This window comes from Anomaloglossus baeobatrachus, chromosome 2 (assembly GCF_048569485.1).
Source record: "Anomaloglossus baeobatrachus isolate aAnoBae1 chromosome 2, aAnoBae1.hap1, whole genome shotgun sequence".
Lineage (NCBI taxonomy): Eukaryota > Metazoa > Chordata > Amphibia > Anura > Aromobatidae > Anomaloglossus > Anomaloglossus baeobatrachus.
In genome coordinates, this window is record NC_134354.1 from 74,714,111 (window position 1) to 74,732,143 (window position 18,033).

An 18,033-nucleotide genomic window follows, 5' to 3' on the forward strand; every position below is an offset into this window, starting at 1 on the left:
TGCCAGACGCAGTATAAGGAACGTTACCCTAGCGGCAACGTCCACCTACGAGTAGAATCACAAGGCCCAGCCAGACCATGTGCCTCAGGCACCTGCCTATGTCCGCTCCCCTAAGAGGTAAGGATACGGACAGCAGCCAAAGCTGTAAGGTATAAGAACGCTACCCTGCCGGTAGCGCTCACCTAGCATAGACAGAGGAATGCCTAGAGGAACGCGCACAGAGCGTCTACTCATATGCATGAACCAAGAGGACTGAGCACCATGCGGCGTGTGTCAGGGTCTTATAAAGACTCTGTGCCTCATCCAAGATGGAGGACACCAGAGCCAATCCGCTGCCAGAACGACAGGAGTGACGTCATGCTGGCCTATCACCGAGCAAGACGTCACAAGAACATGACCAGCGACCAATCGGCATAGAAGGTGTCAGAGACATGTGACCTCGTGTCAGCGATGATGTCACCCGCACATGTGCAATGGCTCCAAGATTGGACTTAGTCTCCGGCGCTCGCACATGTGCAGTAGCAAGAAATCTGGACTTAGTCTCCAGCGCTCGCACATGTGCAGTAGCAAGAAATCTGGACTTAGTCTCCAGCGCTCGCACATGTGCAGTAGCAAGAAATCTGGACTTAGTCTCCAGCGCTCGCACATGTGCAGTAGCAAGAAATCTGGACATAGTCTCCAGTGCTCGCAGCAACCGTAACAGTACCTCCCCCTCAAGGGCCCCCCTCCCGGCGACGCAGGTAATCGGCAACTAAGTCGGGAGCATGGACAGCCTCCTCAGGCTCCCAAGAGCGATGTTCCGGGCCATAGCCCTCCCAATCTATCAAGAAGAACCTGCGCCCTCTAACCATCTTAGAACCAACTATGGCTCGGACCTCATAGCTAGAGCGAGAGGAATCAGAGGCAGGAGAGTGCACTTCACGAGCGTGAGGTAAAATAGCCGGCTTTAGCAGTGAGACATGGAATTTGTCATGAATCCTAAGATGGACAGGTAACTTCAATTGATAGACTACAGGATTTACCTGTCGAAGAACCTCATAAGGACCCAGGAAGCGAGGAGCAAATTTGACAGAGCTCACTCTAAGTCTCACGTGTTTTGCAGAGAGCCACACAAAGTCCCCTGGAGAAAAGACAGGAGCCGGGCGACGAAACCGATCAGACACCGTCTTCATACGGTCCTTAGCTGCTTGGATCGACTCTTGAGTCCGATCCCAAACCTCTCTGGCATTAGTTGCCCAGTCGGCCACAAGAGGAGGAGGTGCAGCAGCGGGAAACGGTACCGGTACCCTAGGGTGTTGCCCATTATTGAGTACGAACGGTGTCTGCCCAGTGGCCTCAGCCAGCGAATTGTTAAGGGCAAATTCTGCCCAGGGTAGGAGGGAGGACCAGTTATCGTGGTTCTCAGCAACAAAGTGTCGAAGGTATATAATCATAGATTGATTGGTATGTTCAACCAAACCATTAGTCTCCGGATGGTATGCCGAAGAGAGATTCAACTCAATTTGCAGAAGGCTACAAAGATCTCGCCAGAAACGGGAAGTAAATTGCGGGCCTCTATCACAAATGATACGATCTGGCATCCCGTGAAGCCTAAAGACATGCTTGAGGAATAGTTTGGCTAGTACCCTGGAAGATGGGATTCTCGATAACGGTACGAGATGAACCATCCGGGAGAAATGGTCCGTAATGACCCACACAAATCTATGTCCCTGTGAACATGGAAGATCACCCACAAAGTCCATGCCTACCACCTCCCATGGTCTATCTGGCACTGGTAAAGGATGCAAGAGCCCAGCCGGTCTCTGCCGTAATGGACGGTTGCGAGCACACGAGTAGCAGGAACCGACATATCTCTTGACTTGGCTGGCTAAGTGTGGCCACCAATACCACCTCTCCAGTAACTCTCGTGTCCGCCTAATACCAAAATGCCCACCCACCTTTGAGGTGTGAGCCCATGACAGTATATCATTCTGTCGATCAGGCGGAACAAAGGTCTTGCCCGGTGGGATTTGGTCTAACGTCACAGGGGAGAGCGTATGAAAAACCCTGGAGGGAAGGATAAGACGAGGTTCGTCAATCTCTTCCTGGGTAGAAAGCATAGAGCGAGACAGGGCGTCTGCCTTGTTATTCTTACTCCCAGACAGATAGTTGATGGAGAAGTGAAAGCGGGAGAAAAACAAGGACCAGCGGGCTTGGCGAGGATTCAGACGCTGAGCGGTTTGTAAGTACGTCAGATTCTTATGGTCTGTATAGACCTGGAAAGGATGTTTCGCTCCTTCCAGCAAGTGACGCCACTCCTCCAAGGCTAATCTCAAGGCGAGCAGTTCCCTATCCCCAATGGTATAGTTTCTCTCTGCCGGTGAAAAGGTTTTAGCAAAGAAGAAACACGGCCTTTTTCTACCTGCACCGTTCTTTTGATACAAGACCGCACCAGCACCCACTGAAGAGGCATCAACCTCTAAGAGGAAGGGCTTATTCTCATCAGGTCTTTGAAGAACGGGAGCAGTTGAAAAGTGTCTTTTTACTGCCTCAAAAGCCTGAGATGTCTCAGTAGACCAGGCTTTGGGATTAGCACCTTTCTTAGTCAAGGCCACCAAAGGGGCCACCAAAGTAGAAAAATGGGGTATGAACTGCCTGTAATAATTTATGAATCCTAAGAAGCGTTGCACCGCCTTCAAGGAATGAGGTTCGGACCATTGCAGGACAGCAGAGAGCTTCGCAGGATCCATAGCCAGACCCTCTTGTGAGATAATGTAACCCAAAAAAGGCAATGAGGACTGCTCGAATACACATTTCTCGAGTTTAGCAAACAATGAGTGCTCCCTTAAACGGGAAAGGACACGAACGACATCCTGACGATGAGTCTCCAGATCAGGAGAAAAAATCAGGATGTCGTCTAGATACACCACTACTGAAGATAACAGTAAATCCCTGAACACATCGTTTACGAAGTCCTGAAATACTGCGGGTGCATTACATAACCCAAAAGGCATGACGAGGTATTCATAGTGACCGTCTCGGGTGTTAAAAGCGGTCTTCCATTCGTCACCCTTTCGAATTCGTACCAAGTTATACGCACCCCGCAGATCCAACTTCGTAAAAACTTGAGCTCCTCTCAGTCTGTCAAAGAGCTCCGAAATTAAAGGTAATGGGTATTTGTTCTTTATTGTGATTGCGTTGAGACCCCTGTAATCTATGCAGGGACGCAAATCACCCTCTTTCTTCCGAACAAAGAAAAACCCAGCTCCCGCGGGAGAGACAGACTTACGAATGAACCCCTTCTCTAAACTCTCTCTTATATAGGTCGACATGGCCTCCGACTCAGGTATCGACAGGGGGTAAACCCTGCCTTTAGGTGGAACCGAACCTGGGATAAGGTCTATGGCACAGTCATACGGCCTATGGGGTGGAAGAACCTCAGCACCCTGTTTGGAGAACACGTCAGCGAAATCCAAATAGGGTGTAGGTATGGGAGAGAGATCAGTTGATGCAACCGCAATGACCTTAGGTGGTAAGGGAAGACATCGGGACTGACATTTCGAACCCCAACTAATAATGCTGTCAGACTCCCAGTCAATGTGAGGAGCATGAGTCCGAAGCCATGGAAGACCCAGAAGGACGTCGTCTATACCCTCAGGCAAAACAAGAAAAGAAATCTCCTCTATGTGACCCTGAGACAGGGAAAGGCGCAAGGGAACTGTCCTCAATGTAATGGAGTCAGACAACATAGTTCCATTAACAACACGGACAGGAATAGGCGCCTCTAACATGATAGAGGGAATATTGTGTCCCTTTACAAATCCTGAGGACACAAAAATCCCGTCAGCTCCGGAATCCACAAAAGCCATAATAGGCCATGTATTCTCAGATAACGAGAGCTGACCTGGGATACAACACTTAGAGGGTGCAGAAGACGTCTCTAGTAACCCCCCTCTAATGGTTACTAGGCCAGGGAGTTTCCCTGACGACTAGGACACTTGTTGGCATAGTGCCCAGCCTGACGACATACGTAACATATAGGAGGACCAGACTTGCGTAGTCTGGAGAACGTATGACCTAACTCCATAGGAGTGGGAGATGTTTCAGATGCTGAGGAAGATGGTAGTGGACCCTCAACAACTGGAATAGCCCGATGCTTAGGGCGTGAGGAAGAGACCTCGAGTCTACGTTCCTTATGGCGTACATCGATCCTCGTTGCTACTGTGATCAAGTCCTCCAGAGAAGCAGGGACCTCACGAGTAGCAAGGGCATCCTTGACATAGCCTGCCAACCCTCTCCAGAAGATAGGAATCAACACCTTCTCTGGCCAATCTAGTTCTGCCACCAGAGTTCTAAAAGCAATGGCATAAGAACTAGTGGATAACGAACCCTGAGATAGATCTAACAGTCTCAGGGCCGCATCATGGGTAACCTGCGGACCCATGAATACCGCCTTAAGAGCATCAAGAAAGTCTTGATGTCTCAGAGTAACCACATCAGAGCGCTCCCATAGGGGAGTCGCCCATTCTAAGGCTTTGTCCTGAAGTAAGGAGATGATAAAGCCTACTCTGGACCTCTCCGTAGAGAAGCGAGAAGAGTTGACCTCTAGGTGTATCTGACACTGACTAATGAAACCACGACATGATCTGGCATCTCCAGAATATCTGTTTGGCAGAGCAAGTCGAGGATCATGTGCAGATGTCACCATGGTCTGAGGTTTATCCTCTATACTCTTGAGCCGTGACTCAAGTACTTGTATGTAACGGTGTAACTGCTGATATTCTGCCATAACTGCCAGACCCTTGGCTCAGTCCTAATGTTACGGGGGGCTGTCTGATAATAACCGAAAGGAGTATCAGACAGTCAGGGTCCACCGTGCAAAGACTTTGCTGCAGACTATGGCAGAGTGCAATACCTCTGTCAACTCACAGAAGGATATAATAAGGAAGTAAATATAATAAGTAAGTAAAGCAATTCCTCCCTTACTTGGAGGGTGTGTGGAATGATCTCTGTTAATAATCACAGAGACAAAGGCAATGTGTGCGAAATGGCACCTACCTAGGTCCGCTCTTCTAGTGGTGCAAAAGAGACGAACAGCAGCATAAGCCGCACAAAGCTCCTACCTGCGTTCGCTCCACTAGTGTGCGAGGACACGAACCACTAGATATGGCACCTGCCTAGGTCCGCTCTTCTAGTGGTGCAAAAGAGACGAACAGCAGCGTAAGCCGCACAAAGCTCCTACCTCTGTTCGCTCCCCTAGTGTGCGAGGATACGAACAACTGCCAGACGCAGTATAAGGAACGTTACCCTAGCGGCAACGTCCACCTACGAGTAGAATCACAAGGCCCAGCCAGACCATGTGCCTCAGGCACCTGCCTATGTCCGCTCCCCTAAGAGGTAAGGATACGGACAGCAGCCAAAGCTGTAAGGTATAAGAACGCTACCCTGCCGGTAGCGCTCACCTAGCATAGACAGAGGAATGCCTAGAGGAACGCGCACAGAGCGTCTACTCATATGCATGAACCAAGAGGACTGAGCACCATGCGGCGTGTGTCAGGGTCTTATATAGACTCTGTGCCTCATCCAAGATGGAGGACACCAGAGCCAATCCGCTGCCAGAACGACAGGAGTGACGTCATGCTGGCCTATCACCGAGCAAGACGTCACAAGCACATGACCAGCGACCAATCGGCATAGAAGGTGTCAGAGACATGTGACCTCGTGTCAGCGATGATGTCACCCGCACATGTGCAATGGCTCCAAGATTGGACTTAGTCTCCGGCGCTCGCACATGTGCAGTAGCAAGAAATCTGGACTTAGTCTCCAGCGCTCGCACATGTGCAGTAGCAAGAAATCTGGACTTAGTCTCCAGCGCTCGCACATGTGCAGTAGCAAGAAATCTGGACTTAGTCTCCAGCGCTCGCACATGTGCAGTAGCAAGAAATCTGGACATAGTCTCCAGTGCTCACAGCAACCGTAACAACAGCTGTCAGCGTTTTTCTCATTGGTGAACCATATGTATTTTATACATGATACCTGTTTTTAATTTTTTGGAATAAAAGTCTTTGATTTTATAAATCCTCTGGTCGAAGTTGCTGGAATATCTCTAAAGAATTAAGCGGGTGTGCTATTTGCAATGTTTTGGGTGCCAACATCTGCGGCCAGGTAGGGATGAGTTCTTAGGGGCAGTGTCAGGATGTATAGACATTGCTCATTGTGTGTGCACCTACCTATTATATTCCATTGCTTCCATACTCCCTGCCTATTATCATTGAAAAACACTATTTTATATAATAATTAAACATAGAGGAAGATTTTTTCATATACATCATTAAAAATAATTTTTAATGCATATCTAATAAGCATTAAACATTTTAAACAGGAATTTTTATACTTTACAATATCTTTAGTCTTAATTAGTTTTTCTAAGTAGATAATGTATGTTTACTAACTCTCCTATAGTCACCCATATAGATATGTCCTTTGTTACCTTCCTAGATATCTTGAGATGAATGGGTCCAAATTTGAAAAAAAAAACATGATTTTGATATTTATTTTTGTTAGAGGTTTATGCTGATGTGAATTTTAGCCTATCAACTGATTTGCTACCAAAATGTGATAATGTATTGAATTTGCATCTTAAGAAATAAATGTCCTTAATGAACTATGAAAAAAGTGAGAAATATTAACAAATCTAAATAAAACCCTGTAGGGCCTACTGCTCATCTCCAAACATTGTCAATGTGATATGTAAATAGATATCATCTGTGGAGATCGGAGTCCTTTGACCAGTAGGTCAATATCACCAAGAAAAATTAGACCTCTTTAAAGGGGATGTCCACTACTTGGACAACCCCTTCTTATTCTTGATATTTACCCTATATAAAATACTAGCTGTAGTACCTGGCATGCCCGGGATAGTAACTAAGTTTCTCTCTCTCTCTGTCTCTGTCTGTCTCCCTCTCTGTCTGTCTGTCCCTATCTCTTTGTCTGTCTCTCTTTCCCTGTCGTCTCTCTATATCTTTGTCTGTCTGTCTCTGTCTGTCTCTTTCCCTCTCTGTCTCTTTCCCTGTCTGTCTCTGTTAGTCTGTCTCTTTCACAGTCTGTCTATCTTTTTCCCTTTCAATTAGCGGACATACACACACACATACGTACATACATACATACATACACTCAGCTTTATATATTGGATTGATATCTAAATTCATGTCCTGTATGGGTGATGTTTCAGCAATGTGGGAGACTGCTTTCCTGAGACTTGCGTGACATTATCACATGAGCCATGCATTCAATCAATCCCCAGGAGAGCAGGCACCAATATTGCTGTAATGGTGCTTATGCCAGAGGCAAGTATAGCTGTTATATGATGAGTCAGAAGGGATTGACTAAGTAGTGGACTACCCCTTTATGTGCTGTGAGTCTTATAAATTTCATTGACTCCCTTAGACTATGCATACATTTTAATTTTCAATATTTTTTTTAGAGATTTGTGGTAGCTAGCATAATACATTTATGTGACCTTTTAAAACAGTGATTGACTCCATAATTTCAGGCGGCACTGGGCCATGGGCTACGAGTATATCACTATCTTGGAGTATGGATGCAGCATGATGGCTTTTCAATAAAGTTGCCAAATGTTCCTAAAGACTATCTAATAAAGTAGGCAAAAGATTATTAAGTGCCACACATGGCTCATGGTTTGCCAAATATCAGTTACTGGAATTGAACTCTGGAAAGTTAAGTCCTTTCATGTGTGCATAGTTGAGTTTATGTATTGGTCAATGGTAGCTACATGATTTCCTCTTGTCCAAATATTAGCCATCTTTCAATAGTTTCATTGCCCAATGACATGCTCTAAGACATATTAAATAGCAGTTCTTTACATAAAGATCATTTATAAATCCGTTTTCTTAAAATCCATTGGATTAAAGCCAAACATTTCAGGTCTTCCTTTTTCATTTAGCTTAAAGCGCAATGTATATAATACGGTGCTGCATAGAATTAAATCCCATGCTTATTATTCCGTTAAAGTGCTTACTCTTATAAAAGACTTCACGACTTCTAATTACATAAAATCCTCATTAAAACCTAATTAAATTACCATCATTACCGCAACACCTGTTTTATAGTCAAAAAGTTCACATTTTCTAAATAATGTAATAATTGCATTTATTGGTTGTGACTATGCTGTTAGGGTAGGAGATGGATCCAATGTTACTGTTCTGGCCAAAATATGCTTTGTGTTTGGCAAATTATAAAATACAAAGAGAAAAAGGTATTTTCGTATAAGTACAGTGTTTTTTTTTACTTTTTAAAGGATTTCTCCAGGATTAGACAAATATGATCGCCTTGTTCGAAAACTAGTGTCCCTTCTGTCTATGGGATGTGTCTGGAATTACAGCTCAGTTCTATTGAAATGCTTTGTGCAGATGTCTGGTATAACAGACAACCTGTATACAAAGATGGCAAGGTTTTAGGAAGAAGGCAGCCGCTGATTGACTGCACGTTCCCTCTGAGCCAAAAGAAATTGTCTCTTACGGTAGTTTTATATTCTAACTTGTACTGAGTGTGACTGCTGAAGCTAATCATTGACTTCTGAAAAAATAAGTAATTAGGTAATTAGATCATTGGAAAGAACAGCAGTAGTATGAGGGAGCTAATCGAGGTCAAGTATATATATATATATATATATATATATATATATATATATATATATATATAAATAAATAAGTGACCTCCCATAGCTCCTCTATAATTTATCCTATGATTAAGGATGCTCTCTTGCGTCGGAAACGCGTCAGCGTATTTATGTTCTGGATGGACTTTTTTTAATTCTATGTGGAAATAAAGCAAGAAATATTTTATTTTGGATGTGCCGATTTTCCTTTTTCCTGTTGTCTATTGATAATTAATTTTGGCACCAGTATGTCTTGTAGCACAAGTATGGATAGATAAGACATGTTGAATTTCAACACTGTCACACGGAGTTTTGCCCAAACTTTGCCGACTGTCATGGCAGCATTGAGCTCTGTTCAGATTGCAAATTCTGACACGCCACCCGATGGTTTCTATGGTGTCTGGGATCAACACAGGCAGACTCAGGTGTCAACCTGCTGCATGCTGATTCATAGGCAAGCTAGCAAGAGTTAATTTCTGTTGGTCTTCTTGCTCCTATGATGTTGTGGGGAAATCTATCAAATCTGCTTCCCTCATATTTATGCTGGTTGAATCCTTCCACCTATGCCAGCTAAAGTTTGTTCTTGTTGGTCTGTGAAGTGTGGTGTCCCAGACTTTTTAGTGACAGTTGTACTCAATGCTTGGTGCAGTTGCGGAGTTTTCTTCTGTTGTTTTGTAGCTTCCTTCCTGTTTTTTTTTCCTCTTGAATCTCTTATCGTGTTTACCTTTACTATTATGATTTCCAAGACTAGTCTGTCCGTGACTAAGAAGGTATTGTGCATTGGAAACCACTGACCAAAAAGGTCCCCTGTGCAAAAACAGTAAATATATCACATCATAATGTAAAATTCCACCTCCTTTGGAGGTAGAAATGGCCACACTTATCTCCTGGGCTCTGGCACCTGCACAGATTGCCCCAATGATATCTTTGAATCTGTTGGAAAGCGTTGGTCGTGTATTTATACATCATGTTTTGATGGTTCTTGTGGTTAGTAAATGACTGAATCATCAGAATTGCTTGATTCCTTTTCTCTTCATTTGCATGTCTAACTCAAGGTTTTTTCCGAGCACCCAGAGTCAGTATAATTCTACTTGCATTTGACATTTGTAATGTACCTAATTCTGTATTTTAGTTGTTCTATTTCTGATAATATTAGAATATTTCTTATAAAAATAAATTGGTGTTCTGTAATTTGCAGATTCAATGTTCTGCACGGAAGAGAAGGTGTTACCGTCTATCCTAAACAAAGCTGTTCAGGATTATTTGCTCGGAGATAGGAAAAGTCTCAGGAGAAGGAGAAAAAAGATAGGAGATCATTAAGATCAACCGAGCGTGTGCTTGAAGTCAGAGAGTATAAAAGTCACAGAAGGAGAGTTGAGCTGTAGGAGACAATTTTGGGCATCCAGAGGTCACAAGGTTATTGTTGAGGTTAACTTATATTCAGTAGAAGAGAAAAACCTTATAAGAAGTTTCGGAAATTAAATCAGTGAATATCCAGAAGTTTGTTAAAATGTTAAAATCTTGCCAATGAAGGAAAAAACAATGCAGATACAACATACAGTATATCACAAAAGTTAATACACCCTTACAATTTTGTAATTTTTCTATTATTTCTTTTCGAAGGACAACACTAAAGATATGACGGATCAATACAGTGTAAAGTAGTCAGTGTACAGTTTGTATAACATTGTAAATTTGGTGTCCCTCTAAATAACTCATCAGATAGCCATTAATGTCCAAACGTCTGGCAACAAAAGTGAGTACACCCCTAAGTGAAAATAGCTGAATTGTGCCCAAAGTGTCAATATTTTATGTGGCCACTATTAGTTTCAAGCACTGCCTTAACTCTTTTGGGAATAGAGTTCACTAGAGTGTCACAGGAGCCACTAAACTCCTCCATGATGACATCACAAAGCTTGTGGATGTTAGAGACCGTGTGCACCTCAATCTTTTGATGTGAGGATATTTCACAGATACTCAATAGGGTTAAGGTTGATAAACATTTTTTCCAGCTTCTTTACACTCAGTTTCTTTAGCAAGGTGGTGATTGTCTTGGAGTTGTGTTTGGGGTCATTACAATGTTGGAATTGAAAGAGAGTGGAAGGGATCATGCTCTGCTTCAGTTGTCACAGTACATATTGGCATTCATATATCCCTGATTGAATTGTAGATCCCCACAGCCACCAGCATTCATGCATCCCTACACCATGACACTCCAACCACCATGCTTGACTGTAGGCAAAACACACTTGTCTTTGTACTCTTCACCTGGTTGGTGCCACACATGCTTGACACCATCTCAACCAAAAAGGTTTCTCTCTGACACATTCAATCACAGGACATGAGTCCTTTAATCCATGTCTTTAGTTTGCTTGTCTTCAGCAAAATGTTTGCTGGCTTTCTTGTGCATCATCTTTAGAAGAGGCTGTCGTCTGAGATAACAGCTATGTAGACCAATGTTATGCAGTGTGCGATATATAGTCTGAGGACTGACAGGTGACTCCCCACCCCACTAACCTCTGCAGCCATGCTGTCAGCACTCATTTGTGTATTTTAAAATGACAAAGTCTGGATATGATGCGTAAGGAATTGTTCACATTTCCGTTGTTTTGCATCAGTCACATGCGTTGCTTGACGCATGTGACTGATGCATTGTACAATGGATGACAACGGATGACAAAGAAAATAATTTCATTGTTGGACTCCGTTGTGTGTGGGGGGTGGAGTTCGGGGGGCGGAGTTTGACGGGCGGAGTTTGGGGGGTGGAGTTCGGGGGCGGAGCTGAGGACGTCAGTGCCGCGGTCTGCATGGCTGGGGACAGGTGAGTGAGTGAGTGTGTGTGTGTGTGTCTACATGTGTGTGTACATGCGGAGTGCGGGAGGGGGCAGAGCGTGAGGGGGCGGAGCCGAGCGGGGACGTCAGTGCCACGGGGACTGCAGGGCTGGGGACAAGTGAGTGTGTGTGTGTGTGAGAGTGTGTGTGTGAGTGCGTGTGTGTGTGTGTGTACACATGCAGAATGCTGGAGGGGGCGGAGCCGAGTAGGGAAGTGTCGGCCTCATTGCACACTGTATCCAGGGTAAATATCGGGTAACTAAAAGCAAAGCACTTTTTGCTTGGTTAACCGATATTTATCTTGGTTACCAGCATACACCGCTTAGCGCGGGCTCCCTGCCCCCGTAACCACTGTAAATATTGGGTAACTAACCAAAGCGCATTGCTTGGATGTTTATCCTGGTTACGGGGCAGGGAGCCAGAGAGAGCATGCGCAGCAAAATCCTACGGATCGTGCTGCTCAAAAAATATTACAGGCTGCGTTGCTCCAGCCCGGCAGTCAGTTAAAAAACGACTGACCGCGATGCAGCGGATGCAACGCAGCATCATCAGTCGCAATCCGTCACTAATAGAAGTCTATGGGGAAAAACAGGATTCCTGCAAAATATTTTGCAGGATACCATAATTCCTCAAGGCGACAGATTGTGACTGATGCAAAACAACGGAAGTGTGAACTTAGCCTAAGGAAAAAAACAGTCAACAAATCAGATACTGATTGGTTTTCTGACAACCCTAACCCCTTCAATACTGTAAAACTGCACATTTTATGGCCTTTTATTGTGACCAGCTTAAGAAATACTTGTACCATAACTATGCCGACTAACCAGCAAAAAAGTGCTCACTAACGCACACTTAAACATATTTATAAGAAATACTGGAGAGAAAAAGGCCATTTGTGTGCATAAAAAATTCTTAAATCTTTAAGTTCAGCTCACGCTAATTGGGAGCAATGATATTGAGAGAAAATATAAAAATATAAATGCAACATACTTGTACATATATGTGCATACATACTGTGTATATATGTATATAAATTAGATTACAACACATCAATTTTTATATTTCAAATGCATATATCTATATACAGTTAGGTCCAGAAATATTTGGACAGTGACACAAGTTTTGTTATTTTAGCTGTTTACAAAAACATGTTCAGAAACACAATTATATATATAATATGGGCTGAAAGTGCACACTCCCAGCTGCAATATGAGAGTTTTCACATCCAAATCGGAGAAAGGGTTTAGGAATCATAGCTGTGTAATGCATAGCCTCCTCTTTTTCAAGGGACCAAAAGTAATTGGACAAGGGACTCTAAGGGCTGCAATTAACTCTGAAGGCGTCTCCCTCGTTAACCTGTAATCAATGAAGTAGTTAAAAGGTCTGGGGTTGATTACAGGTGTGTGGTTTTGCATTTGGAAGCTGTTGCTGTGACCAGACAATATGCGGTCTAAGGAACTCTCAATTGAGGTGAAGCAGAACATCCTGAGGCTGAAAAAAAAAGAAAAAATCCATCAGAGAGATAGCAGACATGCTTGCAGTAGCAAAATCAACAGTCGGGTACATTCTGAGAAAAAAGGAATTGACTGGTGAGCTTGGGAACTCAAAAAGGCCTGGGCGTCCACGGATGACAACAGTGGTGGATGATCGCCGCATACTTTCTTTGGTGAAGAAGAACCCGTTCACAACATCAACTGAAGTCCAGAACACTCTCAGTGAAGTAGGTGTATCTGTCTCTAAGTCAACAGTAAAGAGAAGACTCCATGAAAGTAAATACAAAGGGTTCACATCTAGATGCAAACCATTCATCAATTCCAAAAATAGACAGGCCAGAGTTAAATTTGCTGAAAAACACCTCATGAAGCCAGCTCAGTTCTGGAAAAGTATTCTATGGACAGATGAGACCAAGATCAACCTGTACCAGAATGATGGGAAGAAAAAAGTTTGGAGAAGAAAGGGAACGGCACATGATCCAAGGCACACCACATCCTCTGTAAAACATGGTGGAGGCAACGTGAGGGCATGGGCATGCATGGGTTTCAATGGCACTGGGTCACTTGTGTTTATTGATGACATAACAGCAGACAAGAGTAGCCGGATGAATTCTGAAGTGTACCGGGATATACTTTCAGCCCAGATTCAGCCAAATGCCGCAAAGTTGATCGGACGGCGCTTCATAGTACAGATGGACAATGACCCCAAGCATACAGCCAAAGCTACCCAGGAGTTCATGAGTGCAAAAAAGTGAAACATTCTGCAATGGCCAAGTCAATCACCAGATCTTAACCCAATTGAGCATGCATTTCACTTGCTCAAATCCAGACTTAAGACGGAAAGACCCACAAACAAGCAAGACCTGAAGGCTGCGGCTGTAAAGGCCTGGCAAAGCATTAAGAAGGAGGAAACCCAGCGTTTGGTGATCTCCATGGGTTCCAGACTTAAGGCAGTGATTGCCTCCAAAGGATTTGCAACAAAATATTGAAAATAAAAATATTTTGTTTGGGTTTGGTTTATTTGTCCAATTACTTTTGACCTCCTAAAATGTGGAGTGTTTGTAAAGAAATGTGTACAATTCCTACAATTTCTATCAGATATTTTTGTTCAAACATTCAAATTAAACGTTACAATCTGCACTTGAATTCTGTTGTAGAGGTTTCATTTCAAATCCAATGTGGTGGCATGCAGAGCCCAACTCGCGAAAATTGTGTCACTGTCCAAATATTTCTGGACCTAACTGTATATATATATATATACATATTTATATTTATTTATGTATACATACATACGTATAACAAATTTAGTGATATGTATGGAAAAATTACAAAGAAACTGAGAAAAAAAGGCAAAATGGACATAATTTCACACAAAATTCCAGAAATGACCAGGCCAAAATTGTTGGTACCTTTCCAAAATTGTGGGTAAACACATTTTTTCATGCATGTGCTGCTCACATAACCTCACCTGTGGCAAGCAACTGGTTTTGGAAATAAGAAAACCACAGCTTAAACCAGATAAAAAGGAAGGAATTTGACCTAATCTTTGTATTGTTTGTCTTGGTGTGCCACACCAAGCATGGAGAACAAAAAGAAGAGAAGAGAACTGTCTAAGCACTTGAAAACCAAAATTGTTGTAAAATATCAACAATTGCAAGGTTAAGGACACTTTGCACTCAGCGATATTGCTATCGATATCGCTAGCGAGCGTACCCGCCCCCCGTTTGTTGTGCATCACTGGCAAATCTCTGCCCATGGCGCACAACATTGCTTACACCCGTCACACATACTTACCTAACTAGCGACGTCGCTGTTGCCGGTGAACCACCTCCTTTCTAAGGGGGGCAGTTCGTGCGGCGTCACAGCGGCGTCACTAAGCGGCCGCTCAATAGAAGCGGAGGGGCGGAGATGAGCGGGCCGAACATCCCGCCCACCTCCTTCCTTCCTCATTGTGGGCGGCCGCAGGTAGGGTGATGTTCCTTGTTCCTGCGGTGTCACACGTAGCGATGTGTGCTGCCGCAGGAATGACGAACAACCTGCGTCCTGCAACAGAAACAATAATCGGTAAAGGAACGACACGTCAATGATCAACGATTAGGTAAGTAATTTTGATCGTTAATGGTCGATCGTGCGTTACATACGCAATGACATCGCTAACGAGGCCGGATGTGCTTCACGAATTCCGTGACCCCAACGACATCTCGTTAGCGATGTTGTTGCGTGTAAAGCGGCCTTTAGAAGTCTATCACAAAAGATCTTTATGTTCCTTTGTCCACATTGGTCAACATAATCAAGACGTTTACAACCCATGAAACTGTAGTCAATCTTCATTGACGTGCATGGCAGAGAAAAACTGATGAAAGGTTGTAATGCAGGATAGTCTGGACTGTGGATAAGTAGCCCCAATCAAGTTCCACAGAAATTCAAGCTGTCCTGTAGGGTCAGGGTGCACCAGTGTCAATGCAAATTATCTGCTGACATTTGAATGAAACTAAAATTTATGGCAGCAGACCTAGGATGAGCCCACTGCTGACACAGAGACATAAAAAAGCTAGACAGCAGTTTGCCAAAATGTATGTGAGTTATTCAAAATCCTTCAAGGAACGCATTTTGTAGATAATTTGCATATGTAGACCATTTGCATATCATTCTACTATTTACTGAAAATAGAAGGAGGCCTACAAAAAAAGAACACAATACCTACAGTCATATATGGTGAAGATGTTTTGGGGTTGTTTTGCTGCCTCTGGCTCTGGGTGCCCTGACTGTGTGCAAGGCATTATGAAATCTGAAGATTACCAAAGGATTTTGGGTTGCAATGTAGTGTCCAGTGTCAGAAAGCTGGGTTTGTGTCCTAGAAATTGGGTCTTGCAGCAGGATAATGACCCCAAACAGACTTCAAAAAGCCCCCAGAAAAGGATGGAAACAAAGCGCCGGAGAGTTCTGAAGTAGTAGCAATGAGTATGGATCTAAATCCCATTGAACACCTGTAGCGAGATCTTAAAATTGGTTTTGTGAGAAAGTGCCTTCAAAAATGAGAGACCTTGGGCAGTTTGCAAAAGAAAAGTCCAAAATTCTAGATGAGAGGAGTAAGAAGCTCATTCATGCTTATAGGAAACAATTTATTGCACTTCTTTTTTCTAAGGATATGCAACCAAATATTAAGTTGAGGGTGCCAACAAGTTTTCTGCTCCATTCTTGGAGCTGTGTGTCAAATTATGTCCGGATTGCCTTCTTTTCTTTGTTTTTTTTTGTTGTTCCAATACTTACAAAATAAATAAAGATGTGTATAACAAAACATGTATAATCTTGTGATACCTTTTAATGGCTAACTACAACAAAATAAAGTGATGTTACAAAGCAAGCTTTCGAGACATCTCAAGTCCATTCATCAGGCATGGTACCATGCCTGATAAAGGGACCTGAGATGTCTGGAAAACTTGCTTTGTAACATCACTTTATTTTATTTTAGTTAGCCATTAAAAGATATCACAAGATTATATTTTTGTTCCTCTGACTGAGAACATTCAATAATTTTTCAAATGGCTAACATGGTACCAAAACCTTTTCACTTTTAACAAAACATGTAATTACAATAATTCTCTGTTAGAAATACTTAAGTTTCTGGAATATTTTCAAGGTAGCCAACTCTTTCGTCCGTGACTGTATATATATATTTATATATATATATATATATATATATATATATATATATATATATATATATACACACAGTACAGACCAAAAGTTTGGACACACCTTCTTATTTCTAGAACAACTGTTAAGAGACTTTGTGCAGCAGGCCTTCATGGTAAAATAGCTGCTAGGAAACCACTGCTAAGGACAGGCAACAAGCAGAAGAGACTTGATTGGGCTAAAGAACACAAGGAATGGACATTAGACCAGTGGAAATCTGTGCTTTGGTCTGATGAGTCCAAATTTGAGATCTTTGGATCCAACCATCGTGTCTTTGTAGAAAAGGTGAACAGATGGACTCTACATGGCTGGTTCCCACCGTGAAGAATGGAGGAGAAGGTGTGATGGTGTGGGGGTGCTTTGCTGGTGACACTGTTGGGGATTTATTCAAAATTGAAGGCATACAGAACCAGCATGGCTACCACAGCATACTTCCAGCGGTGTGCTCTTCCATCCGGTTTGCATTTAGTAGGATCATGATTTATTTTTCAACAGGACAATGACCCCAAACACACCTTCAGGCTGTGTAAGGGCTATTTGACTAAGGCCTAAAACACACGTCCTTGATAACCACGCACGTGTAATACGGGCCGTTTTTCATGTCCGTAATCCGTTTTTTCGTCCGTAAATAACGCACGTGTGGTGGCTGTGTGTCCGGCGTATGGTAACCACGTGTGCGTGTGGAATGGCCGTGTGTGCGTGTGAAACTTAACTGACGTGTGTGTGTGTGTTGTCCGTGTGAAATGTCCGTGTGTGATGTTAAATATCGTTGATACATGCCGGCTGACAGCAGACAGAGTCGCGCGCTGAGAATGAACTCGGGTGAACTTCACCCGACTTCATCCTCATACCGCGGCTCTGTCTGTGTGCCGTGTACTGATTAGCGGTCACCTGTGAAGGGTTCACCGGTGACCGCTAATCCCCCAAGTGATTGAAGTGTCCCCCCCCTCTCTCATACTCACTGATCCCCGATCACCGGCGCTGCACAGCGTTCACACCGCTCCGGCGGCTTTTTCTAAATTGAAAAAGCCGGCCGCTCATTAAACAATCTCGTATTCCCTGCTATCCCCACCCACCAGCGCCTATGATTGGTTGCAGTGAGACACGCCCCCATGCTGAGTGACATGTGTCTCACTGCACCCAATCACAGCAGCCGGTTGGCGTGTCACTATGGAGTATAGAAATAAATAAATAATTAAAAAACACGGCATGCGGTCCCCCCAATTTTAATACCAGCCAGATAAAGCCATACGGCTGCAGGCTGGTATTCTCAGGATGCGGAGCCCCACGTTATGGGGAGCCCCCAGCCTAACAATATCAGCCAGCAGACTCCCAGAATTGCTGCATACATTAGAT